Genomic DNA, 22,091 nt, shown 5'->3' with positions numbered 1-22,091 from the left:
CCCTCCCCCCAAATCCAAGGCAAGGCGGATCCCATCCGTGAAGCGGCTGGCCAAGTCCAGGTCCCGGCGAGACGGGGAAAGTGCACGGAGTCTAAGTCAGTGTGATTATTTACTAGTTGTTCCTCAAAAACTCCCTAAGGACTTTTCTAAAGATCTCATCCGAAAGTTTGTTAAGGACGTTGAATGTGTCCTCCTGCCGGAGCAGGTGGTGAGTGTCGTTGTTAGGGAGTTGTTCTCTAAGCTGACTTGCAGCATCGTCGAAGAGGGGGCACTCGTACAGCACATGGTCTGGAGTGCCCTGCACAGCACCACAGTCACACGTTGGTGCAGTCCACTTTTGCTCTAAGATGCACAATACTTGGGGAAGTGATGGAGTACTTAAGGATCTCTTCCCTTATTCTACTATTTGAGACAATGAATATTATTGCATTGCAGATCATTAAATGACTGTAAAAGTTGTCACAATTACACTCAAATTTACACTTCCTATTCATGCCCGTTAATTCTGTGTACCACTGGCGGTACGTCTGTTCTGGCTTTTTCGGCAAGCGAAAGAACTGATATCTAGCTGCAGCTACTTGGACTTACTGGTCATAGTATTGAGTTAATGCAGCGATTACTTGGTCATAGCTGAGTTCATCGGGAGATGCAGTTCGGAACAGTTTTTGTCTTAACCTGAATATGCAGGACCCTGCAATGGAAAGGAAGTATTGTAACTCTACAGTATCTTGAACATTATGAACTTCGCAATGTGCTTGGAATTAAGTCAAATATTCAATCCATTCCTCCTCTGTTTGCAGGAACGTTGGGATACTGGTCGGCAGCTCTTGTTCGGCTGGTTGGTTTGTTGGTTGTGGTTGTGCAGCCAAAGCAGCTTGTGCAGCCAGTAATTGTTGTACTGTCGGCAGTATGGTAGCAGTTTGTTGATTCTGGAACTGAAAAGCTTGTGTTAAATCCATCACATTGGCCATCTGCGGCTGAGGCGCTGTGGCAGGGGGAGGAGAGGTGGGGTAGCAATGGTTTACACAAATACGTTATATCAAAAAGCAAGCAAAGCCACTGAAAAGAGAAATTTGATTAGTTCTACGGCTCCCCTCCTGAAATACATGCAAGAACACAACATATTGGCAAATAGAAACACTTGAACACAAGCATCCCTGCAAGCTAAAAAACAAGTTAAGCAAGCAAAATCTTCGACCAAGTTGATTATCTTCGATTGCCACTGAATTATCCTCGTTTACCACTGTAGTATCCTCGTCGCCACTGTATGATCTTGCACCCTAAGGAAGCAAAGGAGAGGATGTTCTCATGGATGCCTGGTATCCTCTTTATACAACACAAATGGACACGTGGATTAATACGGTTCTTTATTTAATGAACATTTGCTTAACTGGGATAAAGTCTATATTTGTGGTACTAGCTCATCAGTAATAGCCCTCTTGCAAACAGTATTGGTAATCTTGCTTCTACAAACTTTAGTCTCAGTGCTAGCCCTGCTATAGTCACTAATCTGGTCACTATGTACTGTCGTAGCCTGTGACGTGAACTGAGTCCGCTCTGCGTATATACTGACAGACTCCAACTAGGATGAGTGAGTCAGTCAGCCCCTCTGGTCAGTGGCAGCAGCTAAACACTTGCTGTCGAGAGGGCGTTGGCAGTGTGTTGCTTGTCAGTGTGTCTCTGGCCTCTCTCCTGATGGGCACACTTGATCCAGCGCATACTATTATCGATCTTCGTGCTACATCTTTGCCAACTGGTGTGCAGCCACAGCTTACACCAGCACAACATTTGCCTAACCCATGCCTCATCCTAGTGTGATTGCATGTGAGCTAATGTAAGGATCAATAGCAACAGCAGCAGGTACATTAATTTCCCCCTCCTCTGTTGACATTTCTTTCCTTGTGTTACATTGTCTAGGTTTTACACTACCACTTTCACAGAACTGGTTGAAGAAACTAATAAATAACTGCTGAGATGGCTGACATCTATTGTGATATCTTGATGCATACACTGTACAAGAACAAACTGCATTCTTCCTACACTCTCCATACACCATGAGAACGTTGGCTTCTGCATTGGTAAATCCTATCACCCACTCACAACCTACTGCTCAGACTGCCAAATAGTAACTGACTAGCAACTCGAAACACACTTGAGAAAGACACAAGCACAGTGCAAGCAAACTTAACAATATCATACCTAACAACTACACACGTTGAATGACATAAACAAGTATCAGCATGGAAACTTTTCAAAACAAGATACCTCGTGAAGTGCTCGCACTAAAATCATGCAAGAAACACCACTGACATTCTAATTTACCGTACTTTTAGTTTGTTAGTGTCAATAGGCATTGGTCCATTAAATACTTGTATATTGGCACAAAAAATACATTTACTAAGTATTATTACAATCCATTTATTGGCTCACAGTACGAGCTTCTGTCTATCAATCCATTCTGTCCAAACCACACGTCAATAGCACTTCCCATTTCCGCAGTATCTGTTGTGTAAGTTTTAGGTGATTCACCCCATATATAGCATGTTGATGTAACATCTTTTGGACACACATTGTAAGAGGTCCATGATTATGGAATTTGTTGCTAGCACACTCGAGCAGATGTAATTTCGATGGATTGCTCACGTGCTGCCTGCGATATGTAAGCTGTTAGAGAATCTCAGACCAAAGAGCAGTGTTGTATGCAGTAGGAATAAGCAGTTGCTATCAGTCTGGTGTATCGAGTTGGCTTGGCCGGTCGTGTGGAGAGATGGCGGTGCCTGAGCGTTGTAGTATAAGGTAAAAGCAGCCTCGCACGTATGTACTATTATTATATCAAGTCCCATGCAAATGTTTTAAGAAAATCTCTTTATGATAATCTTATAAAAATTAACTTTTGACAATTATCTCGATTTAAAGAATTTACTAATTTCTCCAATCCATGCTCATCCTGATTATTGTAAAGACAAATCAGTTGTTTCTTTTTATACATGACAAATCTATCGGCCAGCATTGCACTGGGCTGTGCCAGAGAGGTTTCTTATAGGAGCAGATATACAGGGTGTTACAAAAAGGTACGGCCAAACTTTCAGGAAACATTCCTCACACACAAAAAAGAAAATATGTTATGTGGACATGTGTCCGGAATCGCTTCCTTTTCATGTTAGAGATCATTTTATTACTTCTCTTCAAATCACATTAATCATGGAATGGAAACACACAGCAACAGAACGTACCAGCGTGACTTCAAGCACTTTGTTATAGGAAATGTTCAAAATGTCCTCCGTTAACGAGGATAAATGCATCCACCCCCCGTCACACGGAATCCCTGATGCACTGATGTAGCCCTGGAGAATGGCGTATTGTATCACAGCCGTCCACAATACGACCACGAAGAGGCTCTACATTTGGTACTGGGGTTGCGTAGACGAGAGCTTTCAAATGCCCCCATAAATGAAAGTTAAGAGGGTTGAGGTCAGGTGAGCGTGGAGGCCATGGAATTGGTCCGCCTCTACCAATCCATCGGTCACCGAATCTGTTGTTGAGAAGCGCACTAACACTTCGACTGAAATGTGCAGGAGCTCCACTGTGCATGAACCACATGTTGTGTCGTACTTGTAAAGGCACATGTTCTAGCAGCACAGGTAGAGTATCCCGTATGATATCATGATAACGTGCTCCATTGAGCGTAGGTGGAAGAACATGGGGCCCAATCGAGACATCAACAATGCCTGCCCAAACGTTCACAGAAAATCTGTGTTGATGGCGTGATTGTACAATTGCGTGCGGATTCTCGTCAACCCACACATGTTGATTGTGAAAATTTACAATTTGATCCCGTTGCAATGAAGCCTCATCCATAAAGAGAACAATTGCACTGAAATGAGGATTGACACACTGTTGGATGAACCATTCGCAGCAGTGTACCCGTGGAGGCCAATCAGCTGCTGACACTGCCTGCACATGCTGTACATGGTACGGATACAACTGGTTCTCCCGTAGCACTCTCCATACAGTGACGTGGTCAACGTTACCTTGTACAGCAGCAACTTCTCTGACACTGACATTAGGGTTATCGTCAACTGCACGAAGAATTGCCTCGTCCATTGCAGGTGTCCTCGTCGTTCTAGGTCTTCCCCAGTCGCGAGTCATAGGCTGGAATGTTCCGTGCTCCCTAAGACGCCGATCAATTGCTTCGAACGTCTTCCTGTCGGGACACCTTCGTTCTGTTAATCTGTCTCGATACAAACGTACCGCGCCACGGCTATTGCCCCATGCTAATCCATACATCAAATGGGCATCTGCCAACTCCGCATTTGTAAACATAGCACTGACTGCAAAACCACGTTCGTGATGAACACTAACCTGTTGATGCTACGTACTGATGTGCTTGATGCTAGTACTGTAGAGCAATGAGTCGCATGTCAACACAAGCACCGAAGTCAACATTACCTTCCTTCAATCGGGCCAACTGGCGGTGAATCGAGGAAGTACAATACATACTGACGAAACTAAAATGAGCTCTAACATGTTTCCGGACACATGTCCACATAACATCTTTTCTTTGTGTGTGAGGAATGTTTCCTGAAAATTTGGCCGTACCTTTTTGTAACACCCTGTATATGCGTTATGCGGCGACCTCATTGAGGTAAGTATTTTCAGTTTATTCAGAATGAATTTTGAGGACCATGACGCAGCACTGCTGACGTCCAGAATTTACCAGTCTAAATTCACATTCAATTACTGAAAGGTTATAAGTGAGCCACAATTTTATTGAGAGATTGGTCACATTGTATTATTGGTAGGTTATGTAATTTTACTGTTGAGAGGTTACACTTGTCAACAACCGGCCAGGATCGTGTGTCAATTTCTGAGAAGTAGTCAGTTATATATCTGCTCTTATTTACTTAATGTTAAATGTAGTTTGCATCTGGCGCAGCGCATTTACTGATTTATCACTCTTTCTTTCACAGATCATGGGCAATTTTTTTTTAAATCTTTATTCGATCATTATTATCATACAATTTAACCAACTACCTAAATACATTAGTAGGTCCTATTTTTAACTATTACAATTACATGGGCAATTTATTGCTCTTTGTTGTTATTGTATTTGTTCCATTTTTGCTTTGTCTTTGTTTGATTTTGTGCCTACTTTTGACTTGTGAAAATGCCGCGAAAAACTGCTAACAGTAAATCGCAATGCGCAATGAGTGAAAAAGCCGACTCGAATAATTTGACCGATAATACTAGCGACACTCAGTGTCATAATGATAATCCTCTTATTACAGATAATCAGTGCGTACCGACCAATAGTAATGATTTTAATCCTAATGATGAACAAACAAATTCAATTATGTTCACACTAAATTTAACGACAATTGATGACACGGCACATTCCGATACAATGAATGCTGCCCAGTTTGACACACCTGATAAGCAAAATTTACACAGTGAACAGATAAATGTTTCTAACGAAGGTGAACAATGTACTCAAAATATGTCAGATTTATTTGATTCCGATGTAGTGGCGAACAGTGCTCATCCAATTAGCAAACCTTGTCATGAATCAGTCAATGACCAAATGATTACACAAAACGTGACAAACATATTACACTATCACGCAGTACAGAGAATAGAGTCGCTAATTTTGGCTTGGATCAAGTTATGGCATTATTACCACAACTCAATGAAAAATACGACAACCAGAACAAACAAGTTAATGAATGAATCGAACAAACAACTTAATGAAAATCTCAAACAGTCGAACGATAAACAAGACAACAATTACAAACAACTTAATGAAAATCTAAAACAGATTAATGAAAAACTTGACACCTCTACTGAACAGCTTATTGAACAGATTACAGTCGTTGCCGAGCAATGTAACGAAACTAAAAAACAGTTACGTGAGGAAATTAAGGCTAGTGTAGGAATAGTAGTGAAGAAATTAGATCCGTTGCACAAGAAATATGTAATACACATGCAGCCACAACAAAATTACTTAGAGATGAAATTAGTTCAGTTGCTAAACAATGTTCAGAAAACGCAACACAGTTACGCGACGAGTTTAAATTAATGTCAGCAGAACTTTCACGCACACTGGATGCGAAAGTAGACAATAAATTCGAACAACAGAACAGCCAAATTGACGAACGTTTTAGTCGCCACCTACAAAACAGAGAAACGCGTTACTGTAAATTTATACAGGAACAGAATGAAGTAAAGAAACACGTCATGGAAACAATTACTGCACAGAGACAGGAAGATAAGCGTAAGTTATTTACGAAAGCAAAATCATACGTAGACACCAACATTGCGACAGTATCAGACGAAATTAATACTATAAAGCAGTTGAACACTGAATTGCATGATGACATCTCCGTTCTTAAAACAAAAGCAGACACTCACACAGTAGACTTTCAGACAATGACCAGCAGACTTGAACAGTTGGAATTAATACAGGTTCCCAATGTTATTAAAGCAGACGTTAAGAAATTAAGCAAAACCACACGTAAATGCAAAAACAAATTAATGCTTGCGACAATAAAAATGACGATCAGGTAAAAGTACTGACTGAAAAATATGATGAATTGGCCAGTCCTATTGACGTTATCGAAAATAACAATGACACTAAATCAGACGATACGTCACCAATTTCGTTCAATCAAACACCCGAATTCCAAAACCTACAGCAGTCAGTCAGTGAGAGAGGTTCGTCCAATAATACATTACGTAGAAAATTGTCATCTTTACAGCACGAAGTGACGGAGATGAGAAATGTTTCAGCCTGTAACACGACACGGCATACGGCACATTCCGAACATGTCTCACACTCACACAGCCAGTATAATTAGGTAATTTACAGAGTACGTGACTTAGATTCCAAACAGTCACTGACAAACAGACTATCATACAGTCCTGAACCTGCTCAGACATTCAGAGACGATAATTTTGATTACAAGCACTTCCTATCCGTTAGGAAATTTAAGGTATTTAAAAATGACAGAACACAGATTCACCCCTTGGATTGGATACAACAATTTAGCTTTGCTTTTCCACCAACTTGGCCCGTAACACACAAATTTGAATTTATTTGCAGTTTTTTGGAAGGCGAACCGCAACTCATATGAGACCAATCGCGAGACAATGCTACCGTAGAAGAATTTCAGAATGCTTTTCTGTCAGCATATTGGTCGAAGACGACACAGTGCAGAATCAAGTATCAATTAATTAGCTTACCGAATTATGAGAACTCAAATTTTCCCACTGTCACGCAATTTTTTGAACCCATGGTCCTACAAAACCAATACTTACGTGAGCCATACAGTGAATCAGCACTTATCCAATTATGTATTTCTAAATTACCACAATCGTTAAGACTATCTCTTTTAACAGGACAGCAGAAAGAAAATATTTCGGCATTTAGAGATCTGTTACAGCTTTTGGAAGTTCAGCAATCAGACTATTCCTTCATAAACAAAAATTTTTCACATCATAACCAACGCCAACATGCATACGGCAATTACGAACAGCCACGCTATTTTAATAGCAAAGGTGATAGACGGTCCAGGAATGACAACCACCAGAACTTTAATACCAGACAAAAGTTTAATCATCAGTATCATCAAAATTATCAGTAATCGCAGACACATTTTGTTAACAATGGAGGCTTTTCCCCACAGCAGCAACAAAACCAGCCGGTTAGCATACCTAACCAACAATGTAATGTGCAAGATCAACCAAGCTTTAATGTTTCGCAGCCTACATGAATAGCGTCGGCCCCACCATAAGTAACGCACAGCAACAAGGAAATCACTACGTACAGAAAACACATCATTTCAACTCCTATCGCAATGCGCCGTATAGCAATGATTATTATGACAGACGTAAAAGTAATGAGCACAGTTTTCAGCGTACCCGTCAGTCTTATCAGCAGCAGAGTCAACCACAATAACAGATTATTATGAATGTACCAGACAGTCCATATCATCCCGAACCTAATACATCAGGACGATATAATAGTACAGTACAAATAGTCGAAATGCCACAGCATCCTCCCGCAAATAACAGCACGTCAGAAAGAATCTGACTAGATACAGTACAGGTTGCATCTTCCAGCAACGTAAGCAATACGATTGACACACAGACTCTTGTTCACGATGTTATTACTTTTGACGAGATCCGAGACACACTTTTACATGAAAAACCAGTTATACAAATACCCTTTTCACACCCTGTCATTGAAGTAAAAAAGTTGGGATCATCCACATTTTCCGCAGTAATCGACTCTGGATCACCAACGTCAGTTATAAATGAAGAAACATTCAACGAATGTAACAAAGAGAATACTTATCCTACGTCATCATTAGGCAAAACTAAAATAAAAGGAGCAGTATCCGGTAAAGCAGTAGATGTAAAATTACAGACACACTTTTCATTTTGTATTGCAGGTCATACGTTCCACTCAAATTTTTGGATTGTTCCCTTACTGACAACACACGTTATTTTGGGTACGGATTTTTGGTACAACATGACGCAATTATTGACTTTCAAAATTCCTATTTAATGTTAAAGGATGAAAAAGTACAACTGGCATTAGAATTTCAGCACGCTTTACTGCAGATGAATTGACAATTAATCGAACAGAGGTCATTTCTACATCACGTAACACAAACTGTTATCCCACATTGTTCACAGATACGTACGTACACAACTACAACACACCAGACGAAGCCGACTATGACGTTATGCAAATGATTTCTGATAAAGTAAAACAGAGCAACGCAAATACAGATGACGAACGTACTCAACTACGCAAAATTCTTTTACAGCAAGCTCCAGTTTTTGACAACTTCGTCGTCATACGAGACATAGCACAAGAGCAGAGCAAAGACAACTTGCGGAAAGAAATGAAACACCTTTGGCAAGATAGGAATAACGTTACCATTAGAACCCATTACCACAGTCTAACACAACAGTCGCGACACTCACTGCTGTAAAAGTTGTTGCCGTTTGACAGATGGAGCGACACTAGCACTCCAAGCGGCAGGTAAGGTGAACGTCAGACGCGTCGTAAGCATAATGTTTGTTTGCATCTATTTCCTACGTAATTTCCGAATTATTTGAGTTATTTTCTTGCCTCCAAGAGTTTGTGTAGTATCAGAAGGCATATATGTTTCTAAAATAAGCGCAAGTATGGACAAAAACCGTGAATAGAGTGGCAAGCTACAACACATTCGTAAAGAAACACTTGTGACATTGGACAGAATTGCAGCTTACCACGTTGATATCAAAAGAGTATAAACACACAGATTCACGTGTAAGAAGCACAGATATGTACCTCTACATGTAAAAGCGATCGACAGCTCGTTTATCGTTCTGTAGGCCTACTGTGTTTGTCATTGTCGCCTGTTGCCGGAAGTACGACCTTCATCTTTATATTATTCTAAGTGGGACAAGCAACTGCCAAATAGTGGGAGAAATATGCTGAAAACATTAAAATGAGCTGATTACATTACGTTTCACGAAAAAACAAATATTTGAATAATTTTCAAACAATCTGTCAGTAAACAAGGTGCTAACAAAATATTGTCATCACACGAAAGAAGCAAGGAAAATTAAGTGACTAATTACAGAAGTGAATGAAATACATACCAAAGAAATCAGTAGCCCAAATGAGCCAACTTCTTCAGTTTCTTATTTGCTTTCTTGTTGTTAGAATCTGACTTGATTCTAATAATTGAGCTGATAAACGAGTCTCACTTTAACAAATATCTTGATCAACAGTTTCCATCTTGCAGCACGTTTCTCTTCTCTTATCATGCTAATCTGGCTTAACAACAAGTCAAGGGAATCTTTTTTTTTAAATATCTTCAACATTCGTTTGTCCTTGTTCACTTGATCCTTCTGATATAGTTTCTGTCACTGTCTGTTGGCACTTTCCTTGTCCCGTAATAGTTTCGCTCGAATTCTAGCTATCTGCACATTCTGACATTTCACACGCTTTTGTAAGACATGAACAACTGCAATTAATTTAACTACTTCATAGTCAAAGCAGGTCTCTATTGATGATTCACACGAATCTGGCATGGAGAGTTGAACTGGCTGCTTCTGTGTCATAGGACTGTTTTACATCTTCAGATTGACTGTCGAATCTTTGTGGCAGTTTCGTCTTCATCGTCAGTTGAGGTGGTTTATTTGGAATGTCAAACAGTGTGAGTACTGCATTCCACACCAGTTTGTTATTGTCTGCGTTCGTGAACTGGTTTTGTTCGAAATGTAGCGAACAAAACATAATGTTATTATACAGGTAAACTGGTTCTTTCTCATAAGGTCTTCTCGTCTGTTATTAACTAGCCATTTTCTGCTCCTAAAACGAAACATTCATCATTTATACAGATATAGTTTGCAAGTGAATCCTGACGATACAGTTTAGTAACATGATGGTATATACATACCTCTCACGATCCTTTGGAAACCTAAAAAAAGACAGCTGTGGTGGTTTCTTCCTATTGTTGCTGCAATTTATTGCGCTACAAACGCTCCCGATGGTAAAAACCATTGTATAAATCAAAATAAACAATCACTATTCGCTTTCACCATCGCGCCGAACTCACAGTTCAAGCTACCGGCGCCTGGGGTGCTGCTGGCGCTGTAGGCAACAAAATCGAGGCGAAGTGTCGCGACTGTTATGTTAGACTGTGCCCATTACACTGTACGCAAAAACATTCTGTTTCGCCACTCTCACCCTGACAGCAACAACTGTTTATTATGCATTCCTGACGAACTTGTTAACAAATTAATTTGGTATACTCATTTAAGTAACGCACATTATGGAGCCAGAAAATGTTTTCTTATACTTAGACAGATCTGTTATTTTGCCAACATGGAGAAACGTATTCGACGAGTTTTAGCGTCATGTAAAATCTGCCAGAAAGCTAAATCAGATACGACTTCACATATTCTTCCGTTACATCCCATTGTATCGATTAAATTGAGACACATGGCCGCTGTAGACATTTTTGGTCCGATTCCCGGAACTAATAGAGGTTTTTGCTACATCTTTGTCGCTGTTGAACTCACTTCGAAATTTGTTACCTTCACTCCGTTACGCAAAGCCACTGCGAAATCCATTTCGAATGCACTTCTAAAACATTTTTTATTTCATATAGGGCATGTATTGAAAGTAATTTCCGACAATGGACCACAATTTCGATCTGCGATATGGAAACGTATGTTACGAGCTAGAAACATTTCTCTGATCTATATATCCAAATATCACGCTTCTTTGAACCCTTGTGAACGACTAATGAAAGAAATTGGTAAACTATGTAGAATATACTGTCACGAAAAACATATTTATCGGGAAACACACATACTCTCATTCCAGGATTTAATTAACTCCATACCAAATGAATCTACTATGCTATCTCCGACTGTTATATTGAAAAATGTTGAACCACCTAACAAAATTAAAGAATTAGTATCTTTTCCTACATCTCACTGACTACGCCACCATGATATAATTGGCACTGCGCTCAACAACATCAAACGTGTCACAGAGTGTCGGAGAAGACAGCAAAAACAGGTTTGTATACGCCGTGACTTTCACATTGGACAGAAGATATTAGTACGCACACACTATTTATCCAACAGAGGAAAGAGTAGATGTCGTAAATTTGAGCTTCTATACCCAGGTCCATATAGAATACGAAGCATTCCTCACCCCACATGTCGAAACTTTGAGAACCAGAAGGAGCAAGGGCAATCACCATATTTCAATATTAAACCCTTTATTGAATGAACATACTTCATGATTTATCACACTGTAATTCCATTCCCAGATATTTATATGACCACTTACTGATGATGATTATATTTTTTCCTTGGCAAGTGCCTGGAAAGGCAAGGTAAGCAGGTCGCTTTTCTTGTCATTATATATCAGACTGTGTACATTTTCCATTTTTTTTGTGTGTATGACTGTTTTCCTATCGAAAGTAGAATTTTTGTCTGTATGCACCATGAAATCTGTAAGATATAAAAAACACCATTGACTTTGACATTTTTACTTATGATATCTCACTATCTTGACTATTCTACATTTTTTAATACTACATTATGATACTGTGTGCACATTTTGCACTTGAAAACTGTCTATCTTTTTGACCTAATACGTATTCTGTCATGCTATGCTGCATGCTTAGTCATATCACTAGAAACAAGTTTCTATTTAATGATTTAAATGCAAGATATTAATCCATATTCGTCATTTTCAGAAAGCAAAATCATGTAAAAGAAATGTATTATACAATCACAGTGGTCTACTATGAAATGGAAATTTTACGATCAGAATGAAAGAAAGAAAATGTAATACCTTGTCATGAAGAGTAAATGAATCAGAATTAACAAGCATTAACAAGACTATACTATACAGACTGTATAATAGCATTCTTAAATAATGATTTTTCTTTCAGAACACGAGGCGATTATTGCAGGCTGTCAGACAGAACTACACATGTTAATTTTAGTGATGAAATATGCTAGAAGTAACAAACTCTATAATATATGAAGTGATGAATGATAATGAATAGTTGTATGAGAAGAATGGTAATATGAATATGAATAATGAAGTGTCTATTTTTTGCAGGTGATAATAAATGATGATTAATAGTTATAAGAAGAATATGGTAATATGAATAATGAAGTTTTTTCTTTGCAGATGATGATAATGATGAAGTTATGGTAATATGAATAATGAAGTTTTTCTTTGCAGATGATGAGAATGATGAAGTTTATATATTTTCTGTTAGTTAAGAGATGCTATGTAGTTATTTAAGTATTTGTTGCAGTTCCTTTTGACAGTATGTCTTATGTCGCATAGTATAATGACTGAATGTTTTGCGAAAGACAGCTAGAGTACATACATATTGAGTACACGTTTCATTAACTGTTAATTCGAAGTTTACTATTTTTCAGTATAATATACGTTTTTTCTTTCAGGTCAATAGCCCATTTTGTATTTTTTCCAGGAGAAGCTTTTCATGATATTAATATGCTATGAGCACTTAGTTATGAAACCTGTTCTAATACTTGCATTTTTTACCAGTTGTATCATTTATTAATGTGATCACATATACTGTACTTGTTTCATAACCTTGTTACAGTTGACTCATGACGAATGACATTAATAATCCTTATTATAGCAATAAGTCAAAAACAAATATTTTCATGCCCAAGCAATTAATTATCGATCCCAACACAATGCATTGCTAGCACAAAAAATTTTTACTACCAGTCCCAACTATTATCAGTATACAACTAAATAATGATACCAGTTTAAGATATATTTCTAGTCCTAAATATAATGCAAATTTCTCTGATGTATTGAATCCATTATATCTATGTATTATTGGACTACAGACCTTGAGTAATAGTTACAATGAGTTACATTTTAAATATGTCTTATGTCACTTGCGTGATATCATGTATAAACACTAACAGCTTGATGCTACATGCAATAACTCTTGTTTTGAATTATGACTTCTGATTAATACTGAATGATGTTTTATAATAATGCATAAATACTATGCCAATGATTACTGTAATGAGATGACTTATGCATAAATGCTATGCCAATAATTACTGTAATGAAATGACATATGAATAAATGCTATGCCAATAATTACTCTAATGAGAAGACTTATGATGCAAATAATTACTGTAATGAGATGACTTATGCATCAATGCTATGCCAATAATTACTGTAATAAGATGACTTATGATTAATGTTCTATAATACTCCATACATAATACATAAATGTTTAGTAACTAGCCAACGAGTGCCAATAATTATTCAAATCGGTTGATACACTAATATAATTCTGAATGTTCACTAGCATAAGACTTAATGTCCTTCACCTTCTGACCTAATTACCACCAATTACTGCAATATCCGTATGTCCTATCCATCCTCATGATCATTGAGCACTATATTTGGGTTTTGCACTAATTCTACGGTGATGTAAGAATATGGATTCTACAAGAATGTGGTGTTGACATGTCAAGCTGTCCAACACCTTGAACGATGGAGATGTTATTATGGTCCTAATGTTTGGTGTACCTAATGTATTACCAAAATGATAACAAACAATATTAATGCAACATTTCAGTGTCTTTGCTACACTGATAAATACTCCAGGAAGAGAACTTCAGATTGTCTCACTTGGTGATGTGCTTCTGTAGAAAGATATGGACTTTCAGCACAGCTACATGCAACTCACTGTGCTACAACCATGATGCTATCCTTCCCATTCCTTTCCTAGTCCTTGAAGAATGGTAAAGACGTTTACAGTGCGTGTGTACTTTATTTCATTTCTCAATATGTTTAAATTCTTGTAAAATGGTAAAGACTTATGCGGTGTGTGTGCACTTTATTTCATTTTGCAATATGTTTAACTTCTTGTATAATAGTAAATACTTATACAGTGCATGTGCACTTTATTTCATTTCTCAATATGTTTAAATTCTTGTAAAATGGTAAAGACTTTTACAGTGTGTGTGCACTTTATTTCATTTCTCAGTATGTTTAAATTCTTGTAAAATGATAAAGACTTATACAGTGTATGTGCACTTTATTTCATTTCACAACATGTTTCAATTCTTGTAAAATGGTAAAGACTTATACAGTGTGTGTGCACTTTATTTCATTTCTTAATGTATTCAGTTCATGTAAATATCCTAAAGACTTCTACAGTGCATGTGCACTTTATTTTACTCCTTCATATGTTTAATTCATATAAAAATGCTAAAGAGTTTTATAGTGCATGTGCACTTCATGTCATTTGTTAATATATTTTGTACTCATTGCGTATACATTTTGTCATTTCTTAATATGTTCTGAACTCAGTGCGTGTGCACTCTATTTCACTTCTTAATATGTTTTGCACTTATGAATAATGTATACACTCTGTGACTGTAGACTTAGTTAACTAAATACAGTATAGAAAAATTTGTTGCTCATGGCAAGTCCAATTGACTCACCATTACTGCCAAATTTTTGCCCCCAGTGGAGGGTTATGTAAGAGGTCCATGATTAAGAAATTTGTTGCTAGCACGCTCGAGCAGATATGATTTCGATGGATTGCTGACGCGCTTCCTGTGATATGTAAGCTGTTAGAGAATCTCAGACCAGAGAGCAGTGTTGTATGCAGTAGGAGTAAGTAGTTGCTATCAGTCTGGTGTATCGAGTTGGCTGGGCCGGTCGTGTGGAGTGTTGGTGGTGCCTGAGTGTTGTAGTATAAGGTAAAAGCAGCCTCACGCATATGTACTATTGTTATATCAAGTCCCATGTAAATGTGTTAAGAAAATTTCTTAATAATAATGTTTCTTATAAAAATTAACTTTTGACAATTATTCATCTCAATTTAAAGAATTTACTAATTTCTCCAATCCATGCTCATCCCAATTATTGTAAAGACAAATCAGTTGTTTCTTTTTATACATGACAAATCTATCGGCCAGCATTGCACTGGGCTGTGCCAGAAAAGTTTCTTATAGGAGCAGATATATATGCGTTATCCAGAGACCTTATTGAGGTAAGAATTTTCAATTTATTCAGAATGAATTTTGAGGGCCATGACGCAGCACTACTGGCGTCCAAAATTTACCAGTTTAAATTCACATTCAATTATTGAAAGGTTATAAGTGAGCCACAATTTTATTGAGAGATTAGTCACATTGTATTATTCGTAGGTTATGGAATTTTTCTGTTGGGAGGTTACAACATGTAACTATACTGCATTATCTGCCAACTACACAATAGGATGTCCAATGCAGTGTAAAAACTATAGTGTATATACAGTTTGCATACAGATTTTTAAAGAAAAAACAAAATCCCAGGAAAGTCTTGTATTACATGCATACCCATAAGATGATAATCGTCTCCAGGTATTTGATCCCTTAGAGTATGTGAACGATGCAGGTAAAATGAGGTGATGCTCTGTCTTGCTGGCAAAGGATGTCCATTACAGTCTCCCATTGGGTCAGTAGCCACACATATACATTCTGCACGTATTTCTCTAAATTGTTTCCAGCACTTCCATGCTAAAATTTTAACTAGATACCAGTTGCTGCTGCAGTAATGTCCACTTCTAGAGGGATAGTAACTTCGTCTTGAAATCATGCTACAATGCGCCAATGTGTGTGTGTGTGTGTGTGTGTGTGTGTGTGTGTGTGTGTGTCTGAGTGAGTGTTTGTGAGTGTACGTGCATTGGTATATCCATTCATTGCATTAAACATCTACAGTCCTTCTCTACTGACTATTCGAATAATGCTTCTTTATATGCAACGTTATGTATCTCCTACATTTCTAGTGCTTGTGCCGCAAATTTCCCTATACTACAATTTTGTTCCAGAAGTATTTCATATTTTTCACAATTTTCCGTTTATTCTATACTTTTCGATAATTTCCACATTTTCTTCATCCACATTTTCTATAGCCTATATCTAAATGTATATCTAAATGCTGTGTGAGAAGTAGCTTCCTACGTTAAATGTCCATAATTTTTTCATTATTCAATATCACAGAAAATGTTTTAGTCGGTTCTCAGGACCGCGAGAATTTATGTACTACACTAAAATTTCACATATGCCCCTGTGTTGTCGACCAGCTGATGCAAATGCATAGGAATGTCATCAACCGATTTTTGCAGCAAAGTCATAGGTACACTTCTGTGGACAACTGTGATCCTCTCCTACAATTCGTCCAGAGTATGTGGGTTTGTTCGGTACACCTTTTCTTGGGCCCAGTCCCACAAGAAGAAATCACAAGAGGTGACGTTGGGACTCCTCAGAGGCCATTCACAGGGTCCTCGACATCCTATCCATCGTCCTGGAAAGTTTTCACATTCTGCATCTGGCAATACTGGTCACTTTTCAATGTGTCTTGCATAACTGATGGACAGATGAAACGATCTGCAGTCAGACTGCACTAGACTGTCGATTTTGGTCGACTTTCTGATTTTTCAGTTGTCATTCCTAGATTTTTCACTGCCCAGTAATGGTAGTTGGGTCGATCGACGAATCCCCCAACTTGAAACATCACCTGTTCGGCCAAATAATGTTCTTGAATAACTCCAGCAAAGTGTTACGCCACGAGAGCATAATTTCTCCATATTCCATCCGCCTGTCAAAATATTTCAATAATAAATCTTGAACAGACTGGGGTTTCCAGGGTTTCCTTCTTTAACACGATATGTGCCACGTGCTTGTTGATTCCATTCTCATGAGCTGCCTGGTGTGCTGATTTTCCAGGACTGTGAGTGAAGATGTCCCTCGCTGCTGCTACATTTTCCAGAAATAGCACTACCAAAGTTCGTTCTTCCCGTGTTTTATCCATAACTGACCCAGCTGTCATTAGCTTGATGTGACAATTCCTAATGGTTTTGGCATGATGAGTAGTATGACGGCGGTGAACATCCCGCCACCACCGCTAAACAATGGCTACAGATCGACAGGCTTCAAACAATGAAGCGACCTGGGCGCGTCCTTGTGAAGTCAGCTTTCCTACCTTCTTATAGTTCGCTGTAAGACAATGCTACAGACAGTCATGCTATTCTCAGGGAGTCTGTAAAAAAACCACAATGACATTCATTAATAAATATCAACAATCACAAAACACATAGACATTTAAAACTAGGGAATGATTTTTCAATATGCATGGAGCTGTAATGTTGGAACCGCGCGACCGCTACGGTCGCAGGTTCGAATCCTGCCTCGGGCATGGATGTGTGTGATGTCCTTAGTTAGGTTGAAGTAGCTCTAAGTTCTAGGGGACTGATGACCTGAGAAGTTAAGTCCCATATTGCCCAGATCCATTTGAACCATTTTTTTTGTAACGTTGGCTTTCTCCTGTTACAAGCACACATAGCTCAGTAATGTGTCGCTTTCTCCTGGGGGTTTGCATTCCCTACCCCTCCAGCTGAGGGAACCATGGACCTTGCCGTTGGTGGGGGGGCTTGCGTGCCTCAGCAATACAGATAGCTGTGCCGTAGGTGCAACCACAACGGAGGGGTATCTGTGGAGAGGCCAGACAAACGTGTGGTTCCTGAAGAGGGGCAGCAGCCTTTTCAGTAGTTGCAGGGGCAACAGTTTGGATGATTGACTGATCTGGCCTTGTAACACTAACCAAAACGGCCTTGCTATGCTGGTACTGTGAATGTTGTCAGAAGCAGGACTCAAGTGTCGTCTCGAAAAGTGTGACTTTTTCAAACTGAACTACAGTACTTAGGTCATGTGATACACAGTCAGGCCGGCCGTTGTGGCCAAGCGGTTCTGGGCGCTTCAGTCTGGAACCGCGCGACCGCTACGGTCGCAGGTTCGAATCCTGCCTCGGGCGTGGATGTTTGTGATTTCCTTAGGTTAGTTAGGTTTAAGTAGTTCTAAGTTCTAGGGGGCTGATGACCTCAGAAGTTAAGTTCCACAGTGCTCAGAGCCATTTGAACCATTTTTGAAAATTGTAGAGTGAAGGTACCAAACAACAACTCAGGAAAACTCAGAAACCAGCACCTCTGTGGCTGTAGCTAATGTCAAAGAGAAAATTTTTTTATTTTATTTCTTTTTTTTTCAGTACCTAATGAAGATCAGTCAATGAACAACATAAATTGGTTCTTGGACGCGAGAGGAACAGAACATCTGATTAACAGTAAGATAGCTGTCACTAATTTACTGAAGCTAGAACAGCCAATTAAAGTTAGAGTAGCTCAGTCAGGCATTTTTGTTGAGGCTAAAGTAAAAGGAGAAATTAAAGTCACTAGTATGGTAAAAGGAAAGGAATTCAGATGACGATTACAGATGTTTTATCTGTACCTGATCTTAATTATAATTTGCTGTCAGTTAGAAAACTAGAAATGAATGGTTTTAGTATCACGTTTTGAAAGGCTCATGGTTTAATTAAAAAAGGAAAAGAAACTGTTGCCATTGCAAATAGGAATGAATCTCAGTTATCTGTTCCAAATTTTTTGCAACGAAAAGCCTTATCAGCTGCTTCAACTGCAACTAATGCGAAACTGTAACATAGCAGATTAGGCCATTTGACTTATGATAACATTAAATGCCTCCAGTCACACTTGAACAATACTCACAGAACAATGTTCAAATTGTGTCAAAAGAAAACAATCACAACTGCAATGCAATCACAATAGGAAATTTGCCACCAGACCTCTTCAGTTGGTCCACAGTGATATGTGTGGGCCAATTGCACCTGAATCATATGACGGAATATGCTCACGTTCGTCGACGACTTTACACATTTCACAGTGGCGTATGCACTGGAATCAAAGTCAGAGGTAACTCGCTATCTGAAGATGTTTCACGCCATGGCTACAGCTCATTTCAACTCGAAGATTAGCAGACTGCACTGTAACAGTGGTCGTGGATACATGCCAAATGAATTGAAACAGTTTTTTGAAGAACAAGAAATATAGTTTGAGTTTACAATCAGATATACTCCTCAGCAAAATGGTCTTTCAGAGCGAATGAACAGAATTATTATTGAGAAAGCTCGTAGTATGCTACTTCAGTGTAAATTAGATAAAATGTTCTTATCAGAAGCTGTTCGTACTGCCGTGTACCTGCTTAATAGAAGTCCTACTGCAGCTTTGGAAGGAAAGGTGCCTGCAGCTTTGAGTAAGTTGAGAGTGTTCGGATGTATTGTTTATCTACTGGTACCAAAGGAATTGCGAACAGGGGAATTTGAAGGCAACTCCTTAAAATGCTATTTCACTGGTTGCTGTCCTAATGGTTACAGGCTTTGGCGTCCAGAGGAAGGAAAAATAGTCACAGGAAGGAACATTGTTTTCTACGAACGAAGATTTGACTTTGAAAGTAAACCAGCTGAGGACTGGATCCCAGAATCTGCACAGGGATCATCCGCGAAGGATGATAATGAAGAAGACATCGCCGAAGAAGATGCCAAACTAAGTGATGGGGGTCATGAAAGAATTCCCACACCTGAACTGGTCAGTGATGAAGAGGAAGCTGAAAATTTATCAGAAAAGACAGCTGTTCAGTGTTCTACCAGGAAGAGGAACCCTCCTAAATATCTGAAAGAGTATGCTGTTCCTGCACTCAATGCTGATTCATTTTTGGATGGTGTACCGAAAAGTTACAAGGAAACTGCAAATCGTGAAGATAAGTAATACTGGTATAAAGCTGTACAGGATGAAACTGACTCTATGAAGGAAAACAAGACTTGGATCTTTGTTAAGTTGCCACCTGGAAGGAAGACTATTGGCAGTAAGTGAGTGTTCAAATTGAAAAAGGACAAGGATGGAAATATCATAAGACACAAGGCTAGACTTGTCGCAAAAGGATGTTCACAGAAAAGGGGATTACTACGATGAAACATATGCACCAGTGGCTCGACTTGCAACTGTTAGAATAATGGTAGTTATTGCAAACCGACTAGGACTGGTTCTGGAACAATTTGATGTCGCCATCGCTTTTCTTCACAGATTACTCAAGGAGGAAATATACACGACTATTTCTGAAGGAGTGGGTATTCCAGAAGAACTGAAAGACACAACTGGTTTGGTTTGCAGGTTACAGAAATCTTTATACAGCTTAAAGCAAGCACCAAGCACCACTAGCATGGAATCACTCTATTCATACCTTTCTTATGTCTATATGATTCACTCAGTCAGAAGCAGATAAATGTCTTTGCTATAAGATTTTAAAGGAAGTTTTCATTAGTATTGTGCTCTGTGTTGATGATATTTTGATGGCAGGAAATAATAAAAAGGAAATGGACAGAGTGAAATTTAAGTTAAAGCAGAAGTTCAAAATAAAGGAACTGGGAGAACCACAATCATACTTGGGAATAGAGATTTCTATTAACAATGGAGAAATGTATCTGATGCTAACATCATATTTGAAGAATTTGCTACAACAATTCAGCATGCAAGATTGTAATCCGGCCAAGACGTCTATGGAAGTTAAACTGGAAATCAAGGAAGGAAAAATGGTCGATAAACCCTGCAGGGAGTTGACTGGATGTTTGATGCACGCAATGTCAGAACAAGACCTGATTTGTGTGCTGTGGTCAACTTCTTGAGCAGATTCCAAAACAATCCATCGGAACAACTCTGGAAAAGCTTAAAAACAGTTTTGAGGTATATCAAAGGAACTGTAAATATAAGACTACATTATCGAAAGGGGAATGAAGAAGTCTTTCTGGCCTATGCTGATGCAAACCGGAATAGAAAAGAAGATCCAAGATCTACCTCTGGTTATCTATTAAAATGTTTTGGAAACACCGTCTGTTGGGCAACAAAGAAACAGACTAGTGTTGCTTTGTCTTCTGCAGAGGCAGAATATGTAGCTCTGGCGACAGCTGCAGCTGAGTTACTCTGGGTGCAATATTTGCTGGACAATATTCAAATTCCACTCCAGCTACCAATTCGTATATTTGAGGATAATCAGTCCTGTATAGGGATACTGAAAACATGGGATCATCGACGGTTGAGACGTGTCAATGTTAAATATAATTTTGTAAGTCAACTTCACCACCACAGGATCATCACAGCTGAGCATGTACATTCGGAGGATCAGATTGCAGATATTTTTACCAAAGGCTTACCAGCTCCTAGATTCATTGCTTTGAGGAGATTGATGGGTTTATTATAATTTTTGTTAGCGTTAAATGTAAAATCATTAAATTGGGGAGGGGTGTTAAGACTGCAATTTTAATGATTCTCTGCGTGACTTGCATTAAGTGCTGTATCATCAAAGAATAAAACAGATGTTTTTTATTCGGTTGTTCTGTTACGCCTTTCAGTTTAATAAAAACCATCTAATAGTTTTTTAACTTTACGTGTGTTATTTTATCGTAGGAAACCAAAACACAACAGATGTGAAACAAATACTTTCCAATAATTTTTGAAAAACCTGACAGTCGCACAAGCTTATAGTTACCCATACGGTGCTGGTCGTCTTTCTCATAGAAGAATACTACTTTTGCTATTTTCAGCTACTTTTATAATTATTTGTATTCCTTCTAAAAATAAGTACACAATGGTTCGTGCTCCAAGAATGAC

The sequence above is a fragment of the Schistocerca americana genome, chromosome 5, assembly GCF_021461395.2.
Source record: "Schistocerca americana isolate TAMUIC-IGC-003095 chromosome 5, iqSchAmer2.1, whole genome shotgun sequence".
NCBI classification, from domain to species: domain Eukaryota; kingdom Metazoa; phylum Arthropoda; class Insecta; order Orthoptera; family Acrididae; genus Schistocerca; species Schistocerca americana.
Note: the sequence above shows the minus strand (reverse complement) of the source record.